Source organism: Ranitomeya imitator, chromosome 6 (genome assembly GCF_032444005.1).
Source record: "Ranitomeya imitator isolate aRanImi1 chromosome 6, aRanImi1.pri, whole genome shotgun sequence".
Lineage (NCBI taxonomy): Eukaryota > Metazoa > Chordata > Amphibia > Anura > Dendrobatidae > Ranitomeya > Ranitomeya imitator.
Window position 1 is genome coordinate 139,813,759 of NC_091287.1, and position 24,838 is coordinate 139,838,596.

At 47.6% G+C, this 24,838-nt stretch overlaps 1 protein-coding gene across 4 annotated transcripts in view; it reads right to left on the reverse strand.

Moving 5' to 3' along the window:
• CUL1 (cullin 1) overlaps nucleotides 1-24,838 on the reverse strand; it is a 114,274-nt gene that overhangs the window by 84,823 nt on the left and 4,613 nt on the right. Inside the window, exon 1 of one of the 4 annotated variants that reach the window (XM_069730163.1) lies at nucleotides 16,891-16,964. The exons of the other annotated variants lie outside the window; for them this stretch is intronic. The gene's annotated coding sequence lies outside the window, so the exon portion shown is untranslated. Of the gene's footprint in view, nucleotides 1-16,890; nucleotides 16,965-24,838 lie in introns of those variants that run through there. 4 annotated transcript variants of the gene reach the window in all.

The following is a 24,838-nucleotide window of genomic DNA, read 5'->3' on the forward strand; positions in this document are numbered from 1 at the left end:
AAGACTTCTCCCGAATATCCCCATCCTCTGGAATTCTTTGACCCAACGTCCGACTATCAACCACATTCGGATCCTTCAGACGAAACCTGAAAACCCACCTCTTCAGAAAAGCCTACAGCCTGCACTGACCCTGCTGCCCCCTCACCACTTCTGGAGCTACCTCCTCACCAACAACAGAGCTCCAGCAACTCTCAACCTATTGTCACCATCCTGTAGAATGTAAGCCCGCAAGGGCAGGGTCCTCGCCCCTCTTTATCAGTCTGTCATTGCTAGTTTGCCTACTGTAAGTGATATCTGTAATTTGTATGTAACCCCTCCTCATGTACAGCACCATGGAATCAATGGTGCTATATAAATAAATACTACTAATAATACAAAGCTACCAACCCACTGGTAAAGAATGAGCATTCAGGCAGAGGCAGCTCAGATCTCAGCTACATACACAGTCACTGTGCCTTCATAATGGAGGATGTAGTGGCTAAAGAGGAACCACAATTACAGAAAGTCACACCTCATAAAATAGGCCAAGGGACCAGGAAGCACAGCCTCTGCCTTGAAAGACTTGTTTACTCCACACACCTACAATGAGGAATGCAACTCTCAAAAATAGGAACACGCAACGTCATGTACCTCGTCATAATTCTCAGCTTGTGGCAGCTCATCCACAGCACATGGAAGCAAGAGGAGGAGATTGGGAGACAACTCGCTACATGTCCTCACAACCTGGGAAGTAGAAAAAGCTGCCAGCTCCCCTGATCTGTCAGCTCTAGGAAATGCTGGTATTCTTCTGGAGCAGCTTTTCTTAGAGAAATTGCACAATGCACAGTTCAGTTACGTCTCCTAGAAATTAAAGTTGAAATCTGCGTGTTCTCAGATGGTCAAGTCACTGTACACTTACTAACGGGAGAGCCAGCGCCGGGGGAAGCGCCAGCGGCAGACATTTATAGCGAATAATGTGTCAGGATTGCCAACAGCTCTTCCTAAAATTATCCATTCATATTCCACTGAGAAGTGCCGGGTCAATAATATTACTGATTTTTCATTTTTAATCAGACTCGTACAGTATTCATTTTTCTCTTGTTAAGAATAATGTCAAAACAATGAATATTATAAGCCCTCAGTCACAAACAGTAAGGGAAGCAGCGCTTTTTTACATGGAGCAGGTCTGTGTGGGATATGCACCTTAATTAAGGATTAAAATATACATTATCCATGCAGCTAATTAGTATAAATCTCAAACAAGCTTTGCAGAGTCATGAGGTAACAAAATAGGGGCACTCTTAGGTTGTGGGCAACATGTTCAATACCATGTGATACAAATCAGGGGCCAAATCCACCGAACACAAAAACGCAGCCTTTATTAGTAAAATATGAAAATGCATGTAGGTTAGAATTAAAACTGACACCAAACCAATAATACACAGGACCCTGAATAAGTAACCTGGCCTCTGCTCCGATTACTCCGGACGGTGCACAGAGTAGGACGCCAATACACCAGAAATGAACATGAAGACTCAGTTAGGCCATGTTCACCGCTGCAGTGTGGCTGCCCCCCCGTGCTCCAATCCCACCCCCCCGTGCTCCGACGCAACCCCCCCCTCCCCCCGTGCCCTCATCTCCCCCCCTTATACTTACCCGGCCTCCCGGTGTCCGTCCGGCCGTCTTCTCCCTGGGCGCCGCCATCTTGCAAAATGGCGGGCGCATGCGCAGTGCGCCCGCCGAATCTGCCGGCCGGCAGATTCGTTCCAAAGTGCATTTTGATCACCGAGATATAACCTCAGTGATCAAAATAAAAAAAAAAAATAGTAAATGCACCCCCCCCCCTTTGTCACCCCCATAGGTAGGGACAATAAAAAAAATAAAGAATTTTTTTTTTTTTCCACTAAGGTTAGAATAGGGTTAGGGGTAGGGTTAGGGTTAGGGGTAGGGTTAGGGGTAGGGTTAGGGGGTAGGGTTAGGGGGTAGGGTTAGTGGTAGGGTTAGGGGTAGGGTTAGGGGTAGGGTTAGGGTTAGGGGTAGGGTTAGGGTTAGTGGTAGGGTTAGGGGTAGGGTTAGTGGTAGGGTTAGGGGTAGGGTTAGGGGTAGGGTTAGGGTATTTTCAGCCATTTTAACCCTAAAAAACTTCCTAGAAAACACACAGACTCTGCATAGAAAACTGCACCAAAAAACGCACCAAAAAAGGACCTGCGTTTTCTGCCAAGAGCTGCGGTTTTTAGTGCAGAAAAAACAGCAGGGAAATCAGGAACGTGTGAACATGGCCTTATATTACATGAGAAATACAAGAAATGACTTATCTATTTATATAATCGTCTGTGTGTCTGTAAGGGAAATCCCGCATTGCTGATTGGTCGCGCCAGCCGCCTGCGACCAATCAGCGACAGGCGCAGTCCAGCCGTAGTTCAGTCACGTTTACGGAACAAGTCCTGTCAGTCACAGTGCCACGTAGTTCAGACACGTTTACTAAACAAGTTCTGTCACCGTGCCACGTAGTTCAGTCACGTTTACTGAACAAGTTGTCACCGTGCCACGTAGTTCAGTCACGTTTACTGAACAAGTTCTGTCAGTTACAGTGCGACATAGTTCACTCACGTTCATACTGAATAAGTTCTGTCAGTCGTAGTGCCACGTAGTTCAGTCACGTTTACTGAACACGTTCTGTCAGTCACAGTGCAGCATAGTTCAGTCAGAATATTCTAGAATACCCAATGCATTAGAATCGGGCCACCATCTAGTAATGCATAGAAGTATTGTCTTATCAGGATAGTACTAGGACAAGTTACCAGTGTGAATACTGCACCCACCAACCGTAGTGCAGTAATGCCCTTACAGTAGTTACAATAGCAGGGACGCATAAGGTTGGTAAATTGGCATACCGAGTTTTTGTCTAGGCCTGAAATAACAGGACTCCCACCGACCACTAGAGTGAGGGTCTCAATACGCATTGCTACATCATATCACAAGGCTTAAATGCTACGTCATGATGATTGCCTATGGGACTAATAGATAGCCGAGCACCATGCCTCTGTCAGTCCCAATTGCAGTCATAAAAGCAGTAGAGCATGGGTGTGTTAGGCCTCTCTCACACTTCCGTCTTTTTCCTCCCGTCGAAATCCATTGAGTTTTGAAAAAAACAGGATCCGGCAAATTTTTCTGCAGGATCCTGTTTTTTCCCCATAGACTTGTACTAGTGACGGATGGCCATCCCTTTCATCCGTCGGAAAATAGCGGTCCGTTGTGCGGAGAAAACGTTCAGAGGAACGTTTTTTTCTGCACGTCGGAAGAAAAAAAAAATTAAAAAAATAAATAAATCGCTCAGCGACGGGTCCTGCGCTGTCCATCGTTGGCTATAATGGAAGCCTATGGGCGCAGGATCCGTCACTGACCGTCAAACACTGGAATCCAGCGACGTATCCCATTTTTTCATTCCAAGTATGCCCGGAACCATTTTCCAACTCAGGGGAAAAAAATTCTCTCTCTCGAATTTTATGCATTAAAATTCAGGTACTACCGAATGCGACGGATCCGTCACTTTACTGGATGCGCTACATCTGTTTGCCAATCTTTTTACAACGTCCGTCGATGCGTCGCGCCAACGCATTATGACGGCCGTCTCAAGACGGAAGTGTGAAAGAAGCCTAACCCAGCAGCTCTATTCACACCCAACCTCAAAGAGGGGGAATGGGGAATCATGGCTCCTGTGCTAGTGATCAGTTGGGTGATGAACGTCAGTGGAAAAGTCCCTTAAGGCCAAGTTCCCACGATGCATAGTGGGTGCATTTTAATGTTGCAGCATTTCTGCACTTATTAGGAAAATTGCGCTTTTTTTGTTGTTGTTTTTTTTTTAACACGGACACTGCGTTTGTTTTTTTAGCATCTCATGTTTTACATAAAGCTGCATTGTTTTCAATACTTCTTGATATTTTACTTGAAAAAAATAAAAAAAAATTTAAAAAAAATGCATTAACCCCTTTACCCCCAAGGGTGGTTTGCACGTTAATGACCGGTCCAATTTTTACAATTCTGACCACTGTCCCTTTATGAGGTTATAACTCGAACGCTTCAACGGATCCGAGTGAATCTGACATTGTTTTCTCGTGACATATTGTACTTCATGACAATGGTAAAAATTCTTTGATAGTACCTGCATTTATTTGTGGAAAAAAACGGAAATTTGGCGAAAATTATGAAAATTTTGCAATTTTCCAACTTTGAATTTTTATGCAACTAAATCAGAGATATGTCACACAAAATACTTAATAAGTAACTTATGTCTACTTTACATCAGCACAATTTTGGAACCAACATTTTTTTTTGTTAGGGAGTTATAAGGGTGAAAAGTTGACCAGCAATTTCTCATTTCTACAACACCATTTTTTTTTAGGGACCACATCTCATTTGAAGTCATTTTGAGGGGTCTATATGATAGAAAATACCAAAGTGTGACACCATTCTAAAAACTACACCCCTCAAGGTGCTCAAAAACACATTCAAGAAGTTTATTAACCCTTCTGATGCTTCACAGGAATTTTTTGAATGTTTAAATAAAAATTCCCAAAAAATTTAATTCAGCTCCAATTTGTTTTATTTTACCAAGGGTAACAGGAGAAAATGGACCCCAAACATTGTTGTACAATTTGTCCTGAGTACGCCAATACCCCACATGTGGGGGTAAACCACTGTTTGGGCGCATGGCACAGCTCGGAAGCGAAGGAGCGCCATTTGACTTTTCAATGCAAAATTGACTGGAATTGAGATGGGACGCCATGTTTCGTTTGGAGAGCCCCTGATGTGCCTAAACATTGAAACCCCCCACAAGTCACACCATTTTGGAAAGTAGACCCCGTAAGGAACTTATCTAGAGGTGTGGTGAGCACTTTGACCCACCAAGTGCTTCACAGAAGTTTATAATGTAGAACCGTAAAAATAAAAAATCATTTTTTCACAAGAATTATCTTTTCGCCCCCAATTTTTTATTTTCCCAAGGGTAAGAGAAGAAGTTGGACCCCAAAAGTTGTTGTACAATTTGTCCCGAGTACGCTGATACCCCACATGTGGGGGTAAACCACTGTTTGGGCAGATGGGAGAGCTCGGAAAGGAAGGAGCGGCGTTTGACTTTTCAATGCAAAATTGACAGGAATTGAGATGAGACGCCATGTTGCGTTTGCAGAGCCCCCAATGTACCTAAATAGTAGAAACCCCTCACAAGTGACACCATTTTGGAAAGTAGACCCCCTAAGGAACTTATCTAGATGTGTTGTGAGAACTTTGAACCCCCAAGTGTTTCACTACAGTTTATAACGCAGAGCCGTAAAAATAAAAAATCTTTTTTTTTCCCACAAAAATTATTTTTTAGCCCCCAGTTTTGTATTTTCCCAAGGGTAACAGGAGAAATTGGACCCCAATAGTTGTTGTCCTATTTGTCCTGAGTACGCTGATACCCCATATGTTGGGGTAAACCCCTGTTTGGGCACACGGGAGAGCTCGGAAGGGAAGAAGCACTGTTTTACTTTTTCAACGCAGAATTGGCTGGAATTGAGATCGGACGCCATGTCGCGTTTGGAGAGCCCCTGATATGCCTAAACAGTGGAAACCCCCCAATTATAACTGAAACCCTAGTCCAAACACACCCCTAACCCTAATTCCAACGGTAACCCTAACCACACCTCTAACCCTAATCCCAACCCTATTCCCAACTGTAAATGTAATCTAAACCCTAACTGTAACTTTAGCCCCAACCCAAACTGTAGCCCTAGCCCTAACCCTAATGGGAAAATGGAAATAAATACATTTTTTTAATTTTTCCCTAACTAAGGGGGTGATGAAGGGGGGTTTGATTTACTTTTATAGCGGGTTTTTTAGCGGATTTTCATGATTGGCAGCCGTCACACACTGAAAGATGCTTTTTATTGCAAAAAATATTTTTTGCGTTACCACATTTTGAGAGCTATAATTTTTCCATATTTTGGTCCACAGAGTCATGTGAGGTCTTGTTTTTTGCGGGACGAGTTGACGTTTTTATTGGTAACATTTTCGGGCACGTGACATTTTTTGATCGCTTTTTATTCCGATTTTTGTGAGGCAGAATGACCAAAAACCAGCTATTCATGAATTTCTTTTGGGGGAGGCGTTTATACCGTTCCGCGTTTGGTAAAATTGATAAAGCAGTTTTATTCTTCGGGTCAGTACGATTACAGCGACACCTCATTTATATCATTTTTTTATGTTTTGGCGCTTTTATACGATAACTATTTTATAGAAAAAATAATTATTTTGGCATCGCTTTATTCTCAGGACTATAACTTTTTTATTTTTTTGCTGATGATGCTGTATGGCGGCTCGTTTATTGCGGGACAAGATGACGCTTTCAGCGGTACCATGGTTATTTATATCTGTCTTTTTGATCGCGTGTTATTCCACTTTTTGTTCGGCGGTATGATAATAAAGCGTTGTTTTTTGCCTCTTTTTTTTCTTACGGTCTTTTTCCCCCCGTGAGCGCCGCCGATCGCGCTGGACGTACTATCCCGTCGGTGGTCATAGGGGCCCACCCCACCTCGACGGGATAGTACGTCCGATGTCAGAAAGGGGTTAATATTAAATTTTCCGCATCTAGTGCAAGGCTATGTGCACACATTGCAGAATTGTCGCGGAAATTTCCGCAACTCCCTGCTACGGGAAATACGCATGCGGAATTGGCATGCGCATTCCAGCTAAAACACTAGCGTTTTGCAAGCGTAATTAGCGATCTGTAGCATCGCTTGGAAAACTGATTGACAGGTTGGTCATACTTGACAAACATAGTGCTTGACAAGTGTGACCAACTTTTTACTATTGATGCTGCCTATGCAGCATGAATAGTAAAAAGATATGTTAAAAAATGATAAAAAATAAAAAAGCGTTATATTCTCACCCTCCGGCGGCCCCCCGCAGCCTTCTCGATCCTCGCGATGCTCCCGGCAACTCCCGTTCCCAGCAATGCCTTGCGACAATGACCCCAGATGACGTAGCATCACGTGAGACCGCTAGATCATCACAGGTCATTGTCACAAGGTATCATTAGGAACGGGAGCATCGCTAAAGCCTGGGCTGGATCCGGGGGCCGCCAGAAGGGGAGTTAACTATTTTTTATTTTAATTTTTTTTTTTTTCTTCCTAGGGCCTGGAGGAGAGTCTCCTCTCCTCCACCCTCGGTACCATCCGCACATGATCAGCTTACTTTGCGCATGGTGGGCATAGCCCCCATGCGGAAAGTAAGCGGATCAATGCATTTCTATGTGTACGGAATCGCCGCTATTCCGCACAAAGAATGAGCATGCTGCGTATTTTTCCGAGATGCGATTCCGCTGCGGAAAAATATGCATTAGCACAGCATTGCGGAATCCCATTAATTCAATAGGTTGTGTTGTGTTTGCGTTTTTGCGGCAAAAACGCATACAGTTCGCAACTTGTGCACATGGCCTTTATCTAAAGGGAAAATCTGTACATAAAACAGACATGTTGTGGATTTCAAAAACGTACCGCGGGCAAGTTTACACAACGTTAAATATTTTTTAAAAAAATGCTCAGTGGGCATGAAATATCCATAAGCCCTATCCTCACGGCTGTAACTGTAAAAACACGCAACACATAAGCATTGAATAGTCACAGATATACAGTTGGTAGCAAAGTTGGAAGCTTAAAAATAAAAAGGATCAATGTCTACATTACAGGGACGCGACACAAAGGAAATCACCACCAACTCCTATCAAAACTCTTTAGTGACTTCAAAAAACTTGCAGCAAAATTTGATGCCAACAGACCCGGGAGTATTCAGATGGCCCAGAAAGGTATGTGATGAATGCCAAAAGGTCTCCAAGCCCAAACTCCAAGACCACCAGGAAAGTCAGCCACAATATGCTCTAAACCATGTAAATAAGACAAGGAAGTTTTGGGCTTTTGCACTGTGGAGCGATTAAGCTAAATGGGAACTTTTCAGGCTGGTGGATCAGCAGGATGTCTGGAAACATTCTGGAAAGTACAACCTACATACAGGGAAGCATGACGGTGCCTCGGTGATTATCGGAGGCTGCTTTGCTTCCGACACTGGAAACCTACAGTGTGTAGAGGACAAGACTGATTCAAATGAGGAAGTCGTAGGACAAATCATGCCTTCTGTGAGGAATCTGATGCTTAGATGGCATTGGACATTTCAAAAGGAAATTATGCCAAGCATACCTCAAAGTCCACCAAGGCATGGTTTCAGAAAACAAGTGCTTCATTTGAAATCCATAGAAAATCTATTGGTGTGACATTTAGAAGGAGATCGCAGAACAAAAACCCCAGACTATTCAGTAACCGTAGGCCACTGACCATGAGAAACACACTAAAAGTTAAAAACTGACCAAAAAAAAAAAAAAAATCATAAGAACTTTCCCTTACAAGACTGTTCTGACAGAACACTTAGTTAAGACAAATCTAAAAGCAGACACCAATTTATGTTTTTTATTTTCTGTCAGTGGATTTGCTTTATCCTATATTTTTGTCACAATTACAAGGGTGGCCTATAAGCCCGATTATCTCCTGGGCAATCTAGCAGCAGATGTGCAGGGGCCACAGCTCAATGACCAGCGAGTCCCTCTAGAACAGGACAGTGGTACGCAACTTGTTGGGAGTTGCACAGACAGCATTCAATGCAATCACACTATTTACATCTGGAAAAGTTGGGTGTGTGGCTGATCTACTAAAGTTTACTTGGAGCTTTTATTGCAGATAACGGCATGTGCATGGGGAAAGGAGGCTGGGAGCTCCAGGGAGACATGGACGGGTGACAGTCTAGAGTGGCTGAAAATTCCATAGGTAGACAAACGTATCTATCTCCAGCCGCACTAGGGCACAGTGCTGGGCCAGACAATGTGGAGTGGAAGCTTTACGTGAGCAGTGATGGAATGAATACAATGTAGACATGTCTGTGGAAGAGCTGGCACATCACCCACCAGTGCCAGTTACCAGCCTGCAATCAGTCAGATGATAGAGGCTGCAGCAGAGGTTTCTCTTGCATCATCGCCTCTAGACCTCATTTGGCTTCACCTTTCAGTACTAACAGGTTGTAATATTTTCCCATTATTTGAAGAATAAGACCGCAGTTTTAGATCCTCTCCACTGTCAGATGTATAGGCAAACTGCTTACAAGGGGTATCCATGACTATTAATGTATGGGTGGGAGGGCGAAGCTTCCAACAATTAGATAGTCAAAGGGAATCTGTCAGCAGGGTTTTCCATGTAATCTGAGAGCAGCATGATGTAGGGGAAGAGACCCCGATTCTAGCGATGTGTCACTCAGTTTACTGGGTGCAGCAGCTGTGATATAGTCAGTTTTCTCTGCTGTATACTGAGCTGTGGACACCACGCCCCACCTGATTGGCAGCTTTCTGTGTACATTGTATAGTGATAGAAAGGAGCTAATGAGTGCTGGGGGCGTGGTTGGACTAGCAGGCATGAGGCAGCTAGTCCTGAAGTGATAACCTCCTGCTGATAAAACACTGATTTTATTGAAACCGTAAATAAACACAGATGTGACACAAATGAAATCATGGTCTCTGCCCATAATTCATCCTGCTGTCAGAGTGCATAACAAAAACTTGCTGATAGATTCCTTAAACCCCCGAACATGGTTTGCATGTTAGTGACCAGGCCAAATTTTTAAAATTCTGACCACTCAATTTATGAAGTAATTCTGGAACGCTTCAACAGATCCCGGTGATTCTGAGACTGGTTTTTCGTGATATATTGTACTTCACCATAGTGGTAAAATTTATTCGGCATGACTTGCATTACCTTGTGGGGGAAAAAAAAAAAGCGTACATTTGGCAAAAATTTTGAACATTTCACAATTTTCCGTCTCTACATTTTCATGTCCTTAAATCACAGATGTGGCACACAAAATAGTTAAAAGTAAGATTTCCCACATGTGTACTTTACATCGGCACTATTTTGGAATCAAATTTTTTTGTAAGGAAGTTGTAAGGGTTAAAAGTTGACAGGCGATTTTTCATTTTTCCAACAAAATTTACAACACTTTTTTTTTTTTTGGGACATCACATCTGAAGTCACTTTGAGGGGTCTATATGATAGAAGATACCCAAAAGTGGCACGCCTCAAGGTGCTCAAAACCACGTTCAAGAAGTGTATCAACCCTTCAGGTGCTTCAATTTTTTTTAAAATGGGGGGGAAAAATTTTTTTTTTTTTACTTCAGATACAATTTTTTAGAATTTTGACAAGGGTAACAGGAGCCAAAAAAAAAAAAAAAAATGGACCCCAACATTTGTTGTGTCATTTCTCCCGAGTATGCAGATACCCCATGTGAGAATGAAAACCACTATTTGGGCACTCGGAAGGGAAGGAGCGCCACTTGACTTTTGGAAAATTTCCTGGAATTATTAGCGGACGTCAGGTCCTGTTTGGAGAGCCCTGAATATTTGTTTTCATACAAATATTTATATATACACAATATCTTGATTTTTTTAATTTTTGATTTTATCTTAAATATTTTTAAAAAATGTTTACTTTTTTTTTTTTTACTTTTTTAACTTTGTCCCACTTTGAAACTATCATTTTTGCAGGCCGATAGTTTGTATTGTATGGGGATGCAGCGGCATTCCCACAATATGCAAACTGTCAGCTCTGCGCTGACAGAGAAAGTTGCTCATCATACAGTGCTCATGAGCAAGCAACTTGTCGTTATGATGACATTGGGTCACCATGGCAACGATGGGACCCCGTGTCACGCCGCAGAGTCTGCGATCCAAAGGCAGAGGGGCTGTCATCCCTCTGCCAGCTCCCGGAATGCTGCGATCACATTCAATCGCAGTATTCAGGGGGTTAAAGCACCGGGAGCGTGACTTGACCACTCTTGGCTCTTAGTGCCGGGTGTCAGCTGTCACCTGGCCCGTGTGAGATCACGATGACGTAATAATCCATCCCTGGTCAAAATAGGCCCAGGGCACATGGACGGATTATTATGTCAGAAAGGGGTTAAAGTGGCTCCGCAGGAATAGAGAAAAAGAAACAACTTGAATGAATATCATAAATAAATTCCAAAATACATCTAATTAGCAAATCACTATAGTATGGTTACACTGACAGAAACCGGTCCTGGAATGTTAGGACAGATGCCTGTGAGCACGCTCAGTAGGAAGCTCCGCCGCTGTGACCTGGAGATACTTGTACTGTTAGTCAAAGACAGGGCACGGTCGTAGCTGTTTTCGTTCTGACCCAGACTCAGATAGCCAAATCACCAATGAGGCCAAATTGTGAAGCTTCACCCTTAATTGACAAGTGCTTGGAGAAAAGGGAAACTGCACACATGTTCTGAGCAAGTCACTTATCCCATATACTGAAACACAAAGCAAAATGTTATACCATTTACAACAAATGTAACTCATGTAGCCCCCACCATTATCCAGGGTCATACTTTGTTTACCATGTACCCAGAACATGTTGTTGCTGACTTAACCCTTCTATATCAGGTACAAAGCAGTGTGAGCAGCTTCTTACCCTAACACCCTTGATATCTCCAGTATCCAGTTAGAAAAATAAGGCACACAGCAGTGTGAGCAGCCTCATCTTACTCCAGTACCCCTGGTATCAAGTTAGAAAGACAGGGCCCACGGCAGTGTGAGCAGCCTCATCTTACTCCAGTACCCCTGGTATCAAGTTAGAAAGACAGGGCCCACGGCAGTGTGAGCAGCCTCATCTTACTCCAGTACCCCTGGTATCAAGTTAGAAAGACAGGGCCCACGGCAGTGTGAGCAGCCTCATCTTACTCCAGTACCCCTGGTATCAAGTTAGAAAGACAGGGCCCACGGCAGTGTGAGCAGCCTCATCTTACTCCAGTACCCCTGGTATCAAGTTAGAAAGACAGGGCCCACGGCAGTGTGAGCAGCCTCATCTTACTCCAGTACCCCTGGTATCAAGTTAGAAAGACAGGGCCCACGGCAGTGTGAGCAGCCTCATCTTACTCCAGTACCCCTGGTATCAAGTTAGAAAGACAGGGCCCACAGCAGTGCGAGCAGCCTCATCTTACTCCAGTGCCCCTGCTATCAAGTTAGAAAGACAGGGCCCACGGCAGTGTGAGCAGCCTCATCTTACTCCAGTGCCCCTGCTATCAAGTTAGAAAGACAGGGCCCACAGCAGTGTGAGCAGCCTCATCTTATTCCAGTACCCCTGGTATCAAGTTAGAAAGACCGGGCCCACGGCAGTGTGAGCAGCCTCATCTTACTCCAGTACCCCTGGTATCAAGTTAGAAAGACAGGGCCCACAGCAGTGTGAGCAGCCTCATCTTACTCCAGTACCCCTGGTATCAAGTTAGAAAGACAGGGCCCATGGCAGTGTGAGCAGCCTCATCTTACTCCAGTACCTCTGGTATCAAGTCAGAAAGACAGGGCCCATGGCAGTGTGAGCAGCCTCATCTTACTCCAGTACCCCTGGTATCAAGTTAGAAAGACAGGGCCCACGGCAGTGTGAGCAGCCTCTTCTTACTCCAGTACCTCTGGTATCAAGTTAGAAAGACAGGGCCCACGGCAGTGTGAGCAGCCTCATCTTACTCCAGTACCCCTGGTATCAAGTTAGAAAGACAGGGCCCACGGCAGTGTGAGCAGCCTCATCTTACTCCAGTACCCCTGGTATCAAGTTAGAAAGACAGGGCCCACGGCAGTGTGAGCAGCCTCTTCTTACCCCAGTATTATCAGTGGAGCAGATCTTCCTACATATGAAGGAGGACGGAGCTTCCTACTACACATGCTCCAAGGGACCTATCCCATTAACATTATAGGTTAGGGTTCCCTCAGTGAAACAAGATGCGGCCATTTGAATTCTACAATGATTTACCTCCCTAAAGAAAACTTTTTGTTAATTAAATGTAAACTTGGGAATTTATTTATACTGACATTTCCTTCAGTTATTTATTCTATTCTGGGAGAACTCCTTTAAAGGCCTATGCTAACACTAGGTCATCAATACTAAGTCCCAGAATAAAAGGCTTGTCCAATCTAATTCATGAGGATGTAATAGAAATCAATCTAGGCTGGGCCATGGTATTCACTCAGCAAATCCAACAAAAACTAGTGATCCAGTAAATGTGGCCCCTGTACCTGCTTCAGTCTCTGCCTGGGTCCAGAAGTGCCAGACAATAATCATTACTGTTTTTGACACAAACTTGCAGTAAGATCTGCCAGCACACTGTAGACCAGGGGTGGGGAATCTTTCTGCCAAGGGCCATTTGGATATTTATACCATCCTGTGGGGAAGGAGGCCATACAAATTGCATGCTAACTCTGCCCACAGTTTTGACGCTGGCACTGGTGTCTGGATGTGATCTTTCATTGCACTCACGTCAGATTTCAGTAGTGAACGCTGTGCGCGTGCTCACAGAGCCACAAGAAATACATGTGCGCCCCGAGCACTGCGTTCTCCAGAAATCTGCCCGGGGGCCGGATAAAAGGTCATCGAGGGACGTTACCGGCCCACAGGCCTGAGGTTCTCCACCCCTGCTGTAAGCCATCAAGGAAACCTGCCATGTCTGGACCCAGCTTTACGGTCCCACAACACAGGTGCGCGTGTACCTATACGCCAAACAAGAGTCACCTGACCACTGCAGCCAATCACAGGCCTCAGCGGTCCAGTGACAGAAGAATGATGACATCATGGCTTCTGGCAAAGCAGCAAACTGCGCTGGACCAATGAAGTGACAGCCGGCAATACTACAACATTTGGCTATTTTCATGCCTTCCATGGCACCTGTAGAGCTCAGCGAAGCAGAGAAACGCCGGAAAATACTGCAATGGAGGACGGTTGATATCGCAGCCTATGGTAATAATACTACAATGCTATGTCTGATGGCACAATACAGGGGAGCATTTTTGTCTATTATACTGTAATGTCACAAAATTGTGTGTCATCACTATAAGCAGTGATGTCACGGTCTGTATACATCCATGTATGGTCCTGTGATGTCACAACATGGTAATCACACGGCCCAGTGTAACACTATGATGTGATGTCTCAGTGGTGGAGTTTGCATTTACAGACGGCCTCCAGTGTGGTGAAGCCGCTTACTTGAAGCATTTCTAATACTCTGACCTTGTGGACACTGTACTAGGATTTTACTTACATTATGTGCTGGAATAGAATGGGCAGGAATGGAAATTATTTCTATTCAGGCATTTCAAGTAGAAATATTTTCAGTGAGAACGTGACCCACAAGCCAGATTACAAAACTTTGCCTTATGCAATGAATTGGCTTTAATAGAAGCCAGAGCCTCCCTTACGTCACTGCCGCCCATCACAGCACAGATGAGGAGCGGGCATTACTGCGCCCTGGACCCCAATACCCAGCGGCATCTAATGACCCCGACTGGAGGAGATCACTATGAAGCCGTCAGCCGGGGTGGGACTTACACCAGTTATAGGGTCAGACAGACCTTACCGTCATCAGCACAGGCTTCACAGGGCAGACAGCAAACACTGCTCTGTAACGGCCCCCAATTTACCTGTGGGAGAGGGGGGCTGCCCGCTGCCGCCTGTGGGTGGGGGGGGGAGCTGCCCACTGTCACCTGTACTGCAACCGGCACCTGTGGGAGGGGGGGGAGCTGCCCACTGTCACCTGTACTGCAACCGGCACCTGTGGGAGGGGGGGGCTGCCCGCTGTCGCCTGTGGGAGAGGGGGGGGGGGCTGCTCGCTGTCGCCTGTGGGAGAGGGGGGGGGGGCTGCCCGCTGTCGCCTGTGGGAGAGGGGGGGGGGGGGCTGCTCGCTGTCGCCTGTGGGAGAGGGGGGGCTGCCCGCTGTCGCCTGTGGGAGAGGGGGGGGGGGGGGCTGCTCGCTGTCGCCTGTGGGAGAGGGGGGGCTGCCCGCTGTCGCCTGTGGGAGAGGGGGGAGGGCTGCCCGCTGTCGCCTGTGGGAGAGGGGGGAGGGCTGCCCGCTGTCGCCTGTGGGAGAGGGGGGAGGGCTGCCCGCTGTCGCCTGTGGGAGAGGGGGGAGGGCTGCCCGCTGTCGCCTGTGGGAGAGGGGGGAGGGCTGCCCGCTGTCGCCTGTGGGAGAGGGGGGAGGGCTGCCCGCTGTCGCCTGTGGGAGAGGGGGGAGGGCTGCCCGCTGTCGCCTGTGGGAGAGGGGGGAGGGCTGCCCGCTGTCGCCTGTGGGAGAGGGGGGAGGGCTGCCCGCTGTCGCCTGTGGGAGAGGGGGGAGGGCTGCCCGCTGTCGCCTGTGGGAGAGGGGGGAGGGCTGCCCGCTGTCGCCTGTGGGAGAGGGGGGAGGGCTGCCCGCTGTCGCCTGTGGGAGAGGGGGGAGGGCTGCCCGCTGTCGCCTGTGGGAGAGGGGGGAGGGCTGCCCGCTGTCGCCTGTGGGAGAGGGGGGGCTGCCCGCTGTCGCCTGTGGGAGAGGGGGGGGCTGCCCGCTGTCGCCTGTGGGAGAGGGGGGGCTGCCCGCTGTCGCCTGTGGGAGAGGGGGGGCTGCCCGCTGTCGCCTGTGGGAGAGGGGGGGCTGCCCGCTGTCGCCTGTGGGAGAGGGGGGGCTGCCCGCTGTCGCCTGTGGGAGAGGGGGGGCTGCCCGCTGTCGCCTGTGGGAGAGGGGGGGCTGCCCGCTGTCGCCTGTGGGAGAGGGGGGGCTGCCCGCTGTCGCCTGTGGGAGAGGGGGGGCTGCCCGCTGTCGCCTGTGGGAGAGGGGGGGCTGCCCGCTGTCGCCTGTGGGAGAGGGGGGGCTGCCCGCTGTCGCCTGTGGGAGAGGGGGGGCTGCCCGCTGTCGCCTGTGGGAGAGGGGGGGCTGCCCGCTGTCGCCTGTGGGAGAGGGGGGGCTGCCCGCTGTCGCCTGTGGGAGAGGGGGGGCTGCCCGCTGTCGCCTGTGGGAGAGGGGGGGCTGCCCGCTGTCGCCTGTGGGAGAGGGGGGGCTGCCCGCTGTCGCCTGTGGGAGAGGGGGGGCTGCCCGCTGTCGCCTGTGGGAGAGGGGGGGCTGCCCGCTGACGCCTGTGGGAGAGGGGGGGGGCTGCCCGCTGTCGCCTGTGGGAGAGGGGGGGGGGCTGCCCGCTGTCGCCTGTGGGAGAGGGGGGGGGGCTGCCCGCTGTCGCCTGTGGGAGGAGGGGGGGGGCTGCCCGCTGTCGCCTGTGGGAGAGGGGGGGGGGCTGCCCGCTGTCGCCTGTGGGAGGGGGGGGGGAGCTGCCCGCTGTCGCCTGTGGGAGAGGGGGGGGGGGCTGCCCGCTGTCGCCTGTGGGAGAGGGGGGGGGGGGGCTGCCTGCTGTCGCCTGTGGGACAGGGGGGGGGGGCTGCTCGCTGTCGCCTGTGGGAGAGGGGGGGGGGCTGCCCGCTGTCGCCTGTGGGAGAGGGGGGGGGGCTGCTCGCTGTCGCCTGTGGGACAGGGGGGGGGGGCTGCTCGCTGTCGCCTGTGGGACAGGGGGGGGGGGCTGCTCGCTGTCGCCTGTGGGACAGGGGGGGGGCTGCTCGCTGTCGCCTGTGGGAGAGGGGGGGGGGGCTGCCCGCTGTCGCCTGTGGGACAGGGGGGGGGGGGCTGCCCGCTGTCGCCTGTGGGAGAGGGGGGGGGGGGCTGCCCGCTGTCACCTGTGGGGGGGAGGCTGCCCACTGCCACCTGTGGGGGGGAGGGGAGCTGCCCACTGTCACCTGTAGGGGGCGCCCCTGGCTGGCGGTGTGACAGCTGATGTACTGCCGCACTGACCGGCACCGTACACACATGTACACTTCCCGGGGAGGCTGCGGATGGGCAGTGACAATGGTAAGAAGACGCTGCGCACCTCAGCCACTGTGCCACATACCGGCTCCGGTCACACCGAACACCAATGAGCCGGAGCACGGCATCCGCTGCCCCGCCACCACAGCGGCACAATCCCGCCCCGGCCGTCGCCATGCTCCCCTCACCTGTCTTTCGGCGGCAGGCTTAGAGAAGCCCCTGGGAGAGCCCGGACAGTCAGCCGGAAGTCCCTCCCTCTTCTGCACCCAGCCACTCAGCGCCCACAATACGGACTCCCGCACTTCCGCTCACTGCCCGCCTCTCCCCCGCCGCAAACGAATGAGCGCACAATGACGTCACGCACACGACCCGGAAAACACGTGGTTTGGTTATGTGCGATGCTCAACGACGCCACAGCTGCGGGCGTGGCTACAGTCATATGGCAGCCAATCAGACCAGCCAGACAACCAGACTCCATGGTAACAGCACGCAGTGCGTGCAGTCTGCGCGGCTCAGAACAATGCCCAGCGCCAGTCACTTCCGGAGTACCCGACATGCAGTGCGGCTGGCAAACTACGCAGTAAGCGAACAAGTGTCCCTGCTGCCTGTGGCCACACCGTGAGGACGCCGGCCGCGCTCCGCCTCACACGGCAGGGTCACCCGGAGAGGCCCCGGGGAGTCGGGTCACCATTGGCTTGGTCTTAAAGGGAATGTGCGGATACAGTAGTAATAAAGCAGCTCGGAATAGTGATTACTGGCCTCCGGTAAGGGGATGTCCGGCTATAGTCTACACAGGACTGGTAGGCCATGGCGCCGGCATCCCTGGCACTCTTCATTAGCAGTGACACACGTCACACAATGACGTCATGCCGGGCCTACTACTCAGCAGAGACCCCGAGCTCCCGCTGCATTGGGGCCCGCCAATTGATGTGCTGATTTCTAATCGGTGGGGGTCCAACCGCAGCCACACGGGATACTTGTATTCCCGGTGGAATGGAGCGGCAGTGCGCATGCTCGACTGTCCCCATTCTTTCTCTATGGGGCAACTGGTAAAGCAAAGTGCTGCGGTGGGCGGTCACATGGCGAGTGCGCATGCGTGCGGCTACTGTATTTTGTCGTGATGGGAAATACGATACACTTTATTGATCCCGTGGGAAATCTAGTTCATTTTGGTGATTAGTTCACCATGAACTAGTTCACTGAAAAGATTAGTTCATTTAGTTCAGTATTTCTCTGGATTCTGCTGAGAAGAGATGGATCAGTTCTAGTTCGTTACACAGAAGCTGTGGCTCCTAGGATGAGTTATAGTTTTGTTAAAATGATCAGAAATAGTTCATACATCTGATCATGACATAAACTCTTATTAAAGGGGTACTCAGTCTGGAGAAAAAAAATTCAAAAGTTATTTATTCAAGTTAGTAATTTTTTTTTTTTCTTTGTGAAATATTTATTATTATTATTATTATTTAAATGGCGTGACAGATTGCCCACAGAACCGCAAGCTACACTTATCACATTTGAGCAGTAGGAACATTTTGCTTTCTTCTGATCTCCACTAAGGCTACGTTCACATTAGTGTTTTGCGTGTTTGCGTTGGGCGACGCAGCGGCGACACATGCGTCATGCGCCCCTATATTTAACATGGGGGACGCATGGACATGCGTTGTGTGACGCATGCGTTTTTTTTTCCGCAAGCGTCGGGCGCAGAAAACGCAACAAGTTGCATTTTTCTTGTGTCCAAATTTCGGCAAAAAAGGACGCATGCGTCGCAAAATGCGTTTTTGCGTGCGTTTTGGTGCGTTTTTATGTGCGTTGCGTCGCCGGCCCACAACGCAAATGTGAACGTAGCCTAAGTGTGAAATGATTCCATACCCGGCTTCTCTTTCTCTTCAGGGTATTATCTGCACACATTATGGTCACTTGCAGTCTCTGGTATTGAGCACTGAGCAGTCAGACAGGATTCATTTCACACCACTGCAGTAGGTGGCAAAAGGAAGAGATGTGGAAACTACACTGAACTACAGATTTACCAAGCTGCCGAACAGTAAATGCCCATAGCAACCAATCACAGCTCAGATTTCACTTGGCAGAACACTGCACTAATGCAGTATCAGAAAGCTGACCTGTGATTGGTTGCTATGGGGCAAAGAAAATCTTTCCATTAGACAGCCTGATAATTCTCCACCCTATCCTGGGAGGAGTTGATAGGGAATGCATCATGTCATGTGACCTGTGAACTAAATGAACTATGTGAACTGCTGAACTAGATGTTCTGTATTGAGGCTGATCTTATCACCAAGACTGGTGAGGGGCATGAACCACAGCACAGAAACACTCTCTCATACACACATGAGCTGTGTCTGTCTACTGTACAATTTCAGTTTGTATTATTACTATTATATTTGTGTTTACTATTTGATGTGTGGTACAGTGTTTTACTACCTTCTTTTCCAGCATCAGGAGCTATAAAGAGCAAGTGTGAGAGCAGGGATCTTCAGTGTGAGGAGCTGTATGAGGGATCACTCTCTGTCTCCTCCCACTTGCTGTTTAGTTCATAATGAACTAATCTCTGTCAGGATGGTGAACTAGATGAACTAGTTCACTCTGAAGATTAGTTCATGTTGAACTACTCACTCACGAACTACCCATCACTAGTATTTTGACAAGGATAACAGTGACCCGTCAGGCAGAGCCCTATTGATCACGGACTGGTGATCGCTTTACCGACCCCTGCTGCTTCCTAGTCGCTCTGGATGAACATGTGATCGCTGCAGCAGCCAAGTCCATCCAGGCACAGCAAGAAGTGAAGTTTGCTCCATCATCACCGTGACATTTCCAGGAAGCCCGAGGCCAGGAGTGGGGAATCAGTAACATCACATTCACAGCCTGCCAAGTTTATGGTCTAACTAACCCACCTAAGAACAGCAGCCTAGGGGCAGAGACCCTGATTCCAGCCATACAGCACTTCTGCAGGAGCCCTTACACAATACATTTTTAATTTTCAAATAAGATAACCGGGAAAATAAATCCCACAATGAGCTGTACAGTTTCTCCGCAGTAGGCAGATGGCCAATATTGTCAAGCACTATTAGGGCACGCAGAAGTTTCTGGAATGGCCTGCAAGCGCTATTTGCAGAGCCCCTGACCAGTGCTCCTACTTCAAGCAAATTGGGTGCGATTGTTAGAAATCTGGTGTCCACTGTGCTCTTGGGAAAAAAACCACAAACTGAAGTGCGGCCGTGTCTGAAGTCTGTAACATGTTAATTTCTCTTGTGAGCTCAGTAAGGTCGTGTGTGGATCTTTCCTATAGAATTAGATGTGGAAAATCTGCAGGTAAAGTTCACATGCGCCCGTAGTGCGTTTTCACTGTGCATATGCAGTAACAATGCATGTGATCCGCACATGACTATCAAAGTTGTGTCCAAGGCAAATATCCAGAAATGGCAAAAACAGCAACTTTATCTAAAACAGGGCATACCAAAAAGAGAAAAACCAGAGGGTAAAAAAACTAATATAAATAATAACGCACATAACCTCATTTACAGTAATCATCAAAACCGGACCAAATACTCCGTGTGAACGTGGCCCGAGAGCAGGTTCTCAGTGTTTGTCATGCTAAGAACAAGTTGCTGTTTACAGTAACATTCCACAAATCTCAGACTGAATGCAAGAACCGCAGTGTTAGAAATCTGCCGCATCTCAATTCTTTCAGTATTTTTGCAGCTTTTTTTTTACCAATAGAAAGCAATAAAAAAAAAAAAGCGTAAAACTGCTGCAAAGAAAGCAAACCGGTTCTGCTGTGTTTTTTCCAGGGTTGTGAATAAAACAAACTTTATTAGCATGTTGTGTGGACAAGTCAGATATGTAATCTGCACCAGAACCCGTTTGGACTGCCAATGGAGCAGGCGGCAAACAGCGCGGTGCGTGCACATAGTCTTAGGGCTCGCTATATAACCGGACGAGTGCAATCCAGTGAACACTTGGCTAGCACTCGGCCCAGTGTTACTCTATGATGCAGCTCACATCTGCCTTTATTTTCTCATGCTGATTCGGATCACACGCACCCATATAAGTGTATGGGTGCATGTATAACATGGCACTGGGCTATCAGCCAGCAGCAGAGGAGATGGAGACATCGCTTTCTCCGTCTCCTCCGCAGCTGTGCTCCCATTCTCTGATGTGAGAGCAGCACAGGGCCCTGGCACTCTGCCCACACTGAGCAGAGCCGAGTGTCACTAGCATATCACACCCGTTGTGATGCACTAATGTGACTCCCGCGCTCGGCTGTGCTCCCACCATGAGTATTCGGTGAGTTCTTGAGGCTGCAATTTTCTGTGCCATTCAGCACCTAAGAGGTTATTTGCGTTTTTGTTTTTTTACACCTTTTTGACGCTGTTTTTTTGTCTCTTTTTGTTATGTTATATAAAGCAGATTAGTATTTGATATTTGTATTTCCTGTTAATTGGCTTTGACAAAACTACTGATATATTCATGTGGGGAGTAAATGTGTTTTTTACCTGCATCTATTTCAATTTACTTAGAACATCTGCACAAATCTCAGTGTACCTGCAATTGACATGTTTTTGATTGCGTTTTACTCCGCCCTATGTGCAGCGGTATGACAAAGTAGAACAAACGGAGAAAAGCCGAATATAAGTCAAGGCAATGAGCAGGAAGTGAAAATTAAAACATTATTGGGACAATCGGTGAAATGGTGGCACAACTAACAGAGGTGCTCACACATACAAAAAATGAAGGGTAAGTATAGTAATAGTACAGCACAGTACCACATGAGGACAAATTACACAGCACACAATACATGAGACCACCAGCGGCAGAGTTAATAAACAAAACAGTGATTCTGGTAATATATTGGTACCGTATATACCAAAATATAAAGTAGTCAAGATCAATACATGTAAGAAGATGTATAACAATGTGTAATATTCTGGTAATAAATATAATTGGTATATACCAAAGTATAAAGTCATCAGGATCAATACATATATGGAGATGCATATCAATAGTGTGATCATCAGAAGCTGTGACAAAAGGCGTAAATAGGATATAAACACCAGGAAGAAATGAAAATGTGCTCCAAGGTAGGCAGGATGCACTGAATCAATGTGTACATGTAACCACAGAGTGAATAGTGACACAAAACTGACATGTCACAAGTGTACAAGTAATAAATGTGATCAGACGTTACTCGCCCACGGTGCAGAAAACTACATTAGTGGTAAGTGCTCTAGTGGAGCTGAAGACACCGAAGATTACGTGCACGGGGGGATTTAATGTGTGTGTAGAGATTTGGAGTGGGGATGGAGGATTTCATGTGTGGGGGGCTGTGAGGAGTCAAAATGAGGAGCAAAGGGCGAGATGCAGGGCATGTATGAGGAAAGAGTATAGGGGAATAGGGGTCATGGATGGGGGGAAGGGTGCAGACAGTATGGGAAGTGAATGGGGGGAATGTATGTGGACACAGTATGAGTAGCGATGGGAAAATGTATGTGGACAGTAAGGGCAGTCACAATATGTGGAGCTGGGGGTATGTGTGAGCAGGCAGTATAGAGTGAAGGGGTATATATATGAAGAGTATGAGGAGGAAGGGGCATAGTGTGAGGAAACAGTATGAGGGGGAAGGGGAGTAGTGTGAGGAGACAGTATGGGGAGGGGATTAGTGTAAGGAGACAGTATTAGGAGGGAGAGGATTAGTATAAAGAAGCAGTATGGGGGGGGAAAGTGAGTGGGTACAGAATAGAGACTGATTAGTGTGGGCGTTGAGAGGGTACAGTATAGAGACTGGGCCCTTTAGGGAGGATACAGTGTGAGGGGACAGTGTGAAGAGGGGTCCCAGCATGGAAAGGTCAGTGTAAAGAGCATGTACCATAAGAAGGATAGTGTGGGGGTTATATTTTGTGCAGACAATACAGTGAGGGGCAATTATTTATTCAGGGGCTCAGTGTAAGGCAGATACAGCGGGGCAAAAAAGTATTTAGTCAGTCAGCAATAGTGCAAGTTCCACCACTTAAAAAGATGAGAGGCGTCTGTAATTTACATCATAGGTAGACCTCAACTATGGGAGACAAACTGAGAAAAAAAAATCCAGAAAATCACATTGTCTGTTTTTTTAACAATTTATTTGCATATTATGGTGGAAAATAAGTATTTGGTCAGAAACAAACAATCAAGATTTCTGGCTCTCACAGACCTGTAACTTCTTCTTTAAGAGTCTCCTCTTTCCTCCACTCATTACCTGTAGTAATGGCACCTGTTTAAACTTGTTATCAGTATAAAAAGACACCTGTGCACACCCTCAAACAGTCTGACTCCAAACTCCACTATGGTGAAGACCAAAGAGCTGTCAAAGGACACCAGAAACAAAATTGTAGCCCTGCACCAGGCTGGGAAGACTGAATCTGCAATAGCCAACCAGCTTGGAGTGAAGAAATCAACAGTGGGAGCAATAATTAGAAAATGGAAGACATGCAAGACCACTGATAATCTCCCTCGATCTGGGGCTCCACGCAAAATCCCACCCCGTGGGGTCAGAATGATCACAAGAACAGTGAGCAAAAATCCCAGAACCACGCGGGGGGACCTAGTGAATGAACTGCAGAGAGCTGGGACCAATGTAACAAGGCCTACCATAAGTAACACACTACGCCACCATGGACTCAGATCCTGCAGTGCCAGACGTGTCCCAATGCTTAAGCCAGTACATGTCCGGGCCCGTCTGAAGTTTGCTAGAGAGCATTTGGATGATCCAGAGGAGTTTTGGGAGAATGTCCTATGGTCTGATGAAACCAAACTGGAACTGTTTGGTAGAAACACAACTTGTCGTGTTTGGAGGAAAAAGAATACTGAGTTGCATCCATCAAACACCATACCTACTGTAAAGCATGGTGGTGGAAACATCATGCTTTGGGGCTGTTTCTCTGCAAAGGGGCCAGGACGACTGATCCGGGTACATGAAAGAATGAATGGGGCCATGTATCGTGAGATTTTGAGTGCAAACCTCCTTCCATCAGCAAGGGCATTGAAGATGAAACGTGGCTGGGTCTTTCAACATGACAATGATCCAAAGCACACCGCCAGGGCAACGAAGGAGTGGCTTCGTAAGAAGCATTTCAAGGTCCTGGAGTGGCCTAGCCAGTCTCCAGATCTCAACCCTATAGAAAACCTTTGGAGGGAGTTGAAAGTCCGTGTTGCCAAGCGAAAAGCCAAAAACATCACTGCTCTAGAGGAGATCTGCATGGAGGAATGGGCCAACATACCAACAACAGTGTGTGGCAACCTTGTGAAGACTTACAGAAAACGTTTGACCTCTGTCATTGCCAACAAAGGATATATTACAAAGTATTGAGATGAAATTTTGTTTCTGACCAAATACTTATTTTCCACCATAATATGCAAATAAAATGTTAAAAAAACAGACAATGTGATTTTCTGGATTTTTTTTTCTCAGTTTGTCTCCCATAGTTGAGGTCTACCTATGATGTAAATTACAGACGCCTCATCTTTTTAAGTGGTGGAACTTGCACTATTGCTGACTGACTAAATACTTTTTTGCCCCACTTTATTTTTTATTCAGGAGCATTATAATGACACTTCTATCTTTAAGGGCATCATCTGGAGGTTTACTGCAGAAGAACAGAGAAGATGGAGGTCTGCAGAGACGAACTGTGGAAGAGAAAACTCATCATAGGGTCTGGACAAGATGAAGAAAAGAAGGAGAATGGCTCCAGAGAGGACGCCATCTATAAGGTACCTGGATGTAAATGTTATTTGTGATACTAATTCTCACATTTTTATTTATGTTAGGAGCATTAAAGGGGTTGTCCAGGTTTGTGATGAGTTTGCAGTAGTGATGAGCGAGTGTACTCGTTGCTCAGGTTTTCCCGAGCATGCCCGGGTGTCCTCTGAGTATTTTATTGTTCAGAGATTGTTTTAATTGCAGCAGCTGAATGATTTACAGCTACTATCCAGGCTGAGTACATGTGGATGTTGCTAGGGAATCCCCACATGTGTTCAAGCTGGCTAATAGCTGTAAATCATGCTGCTGAGGAGATGAAAACTTAATCTCCGAGCAGTCAAATACTCGGGAGATCACCCGAGCAACGAGTACACTCGCTC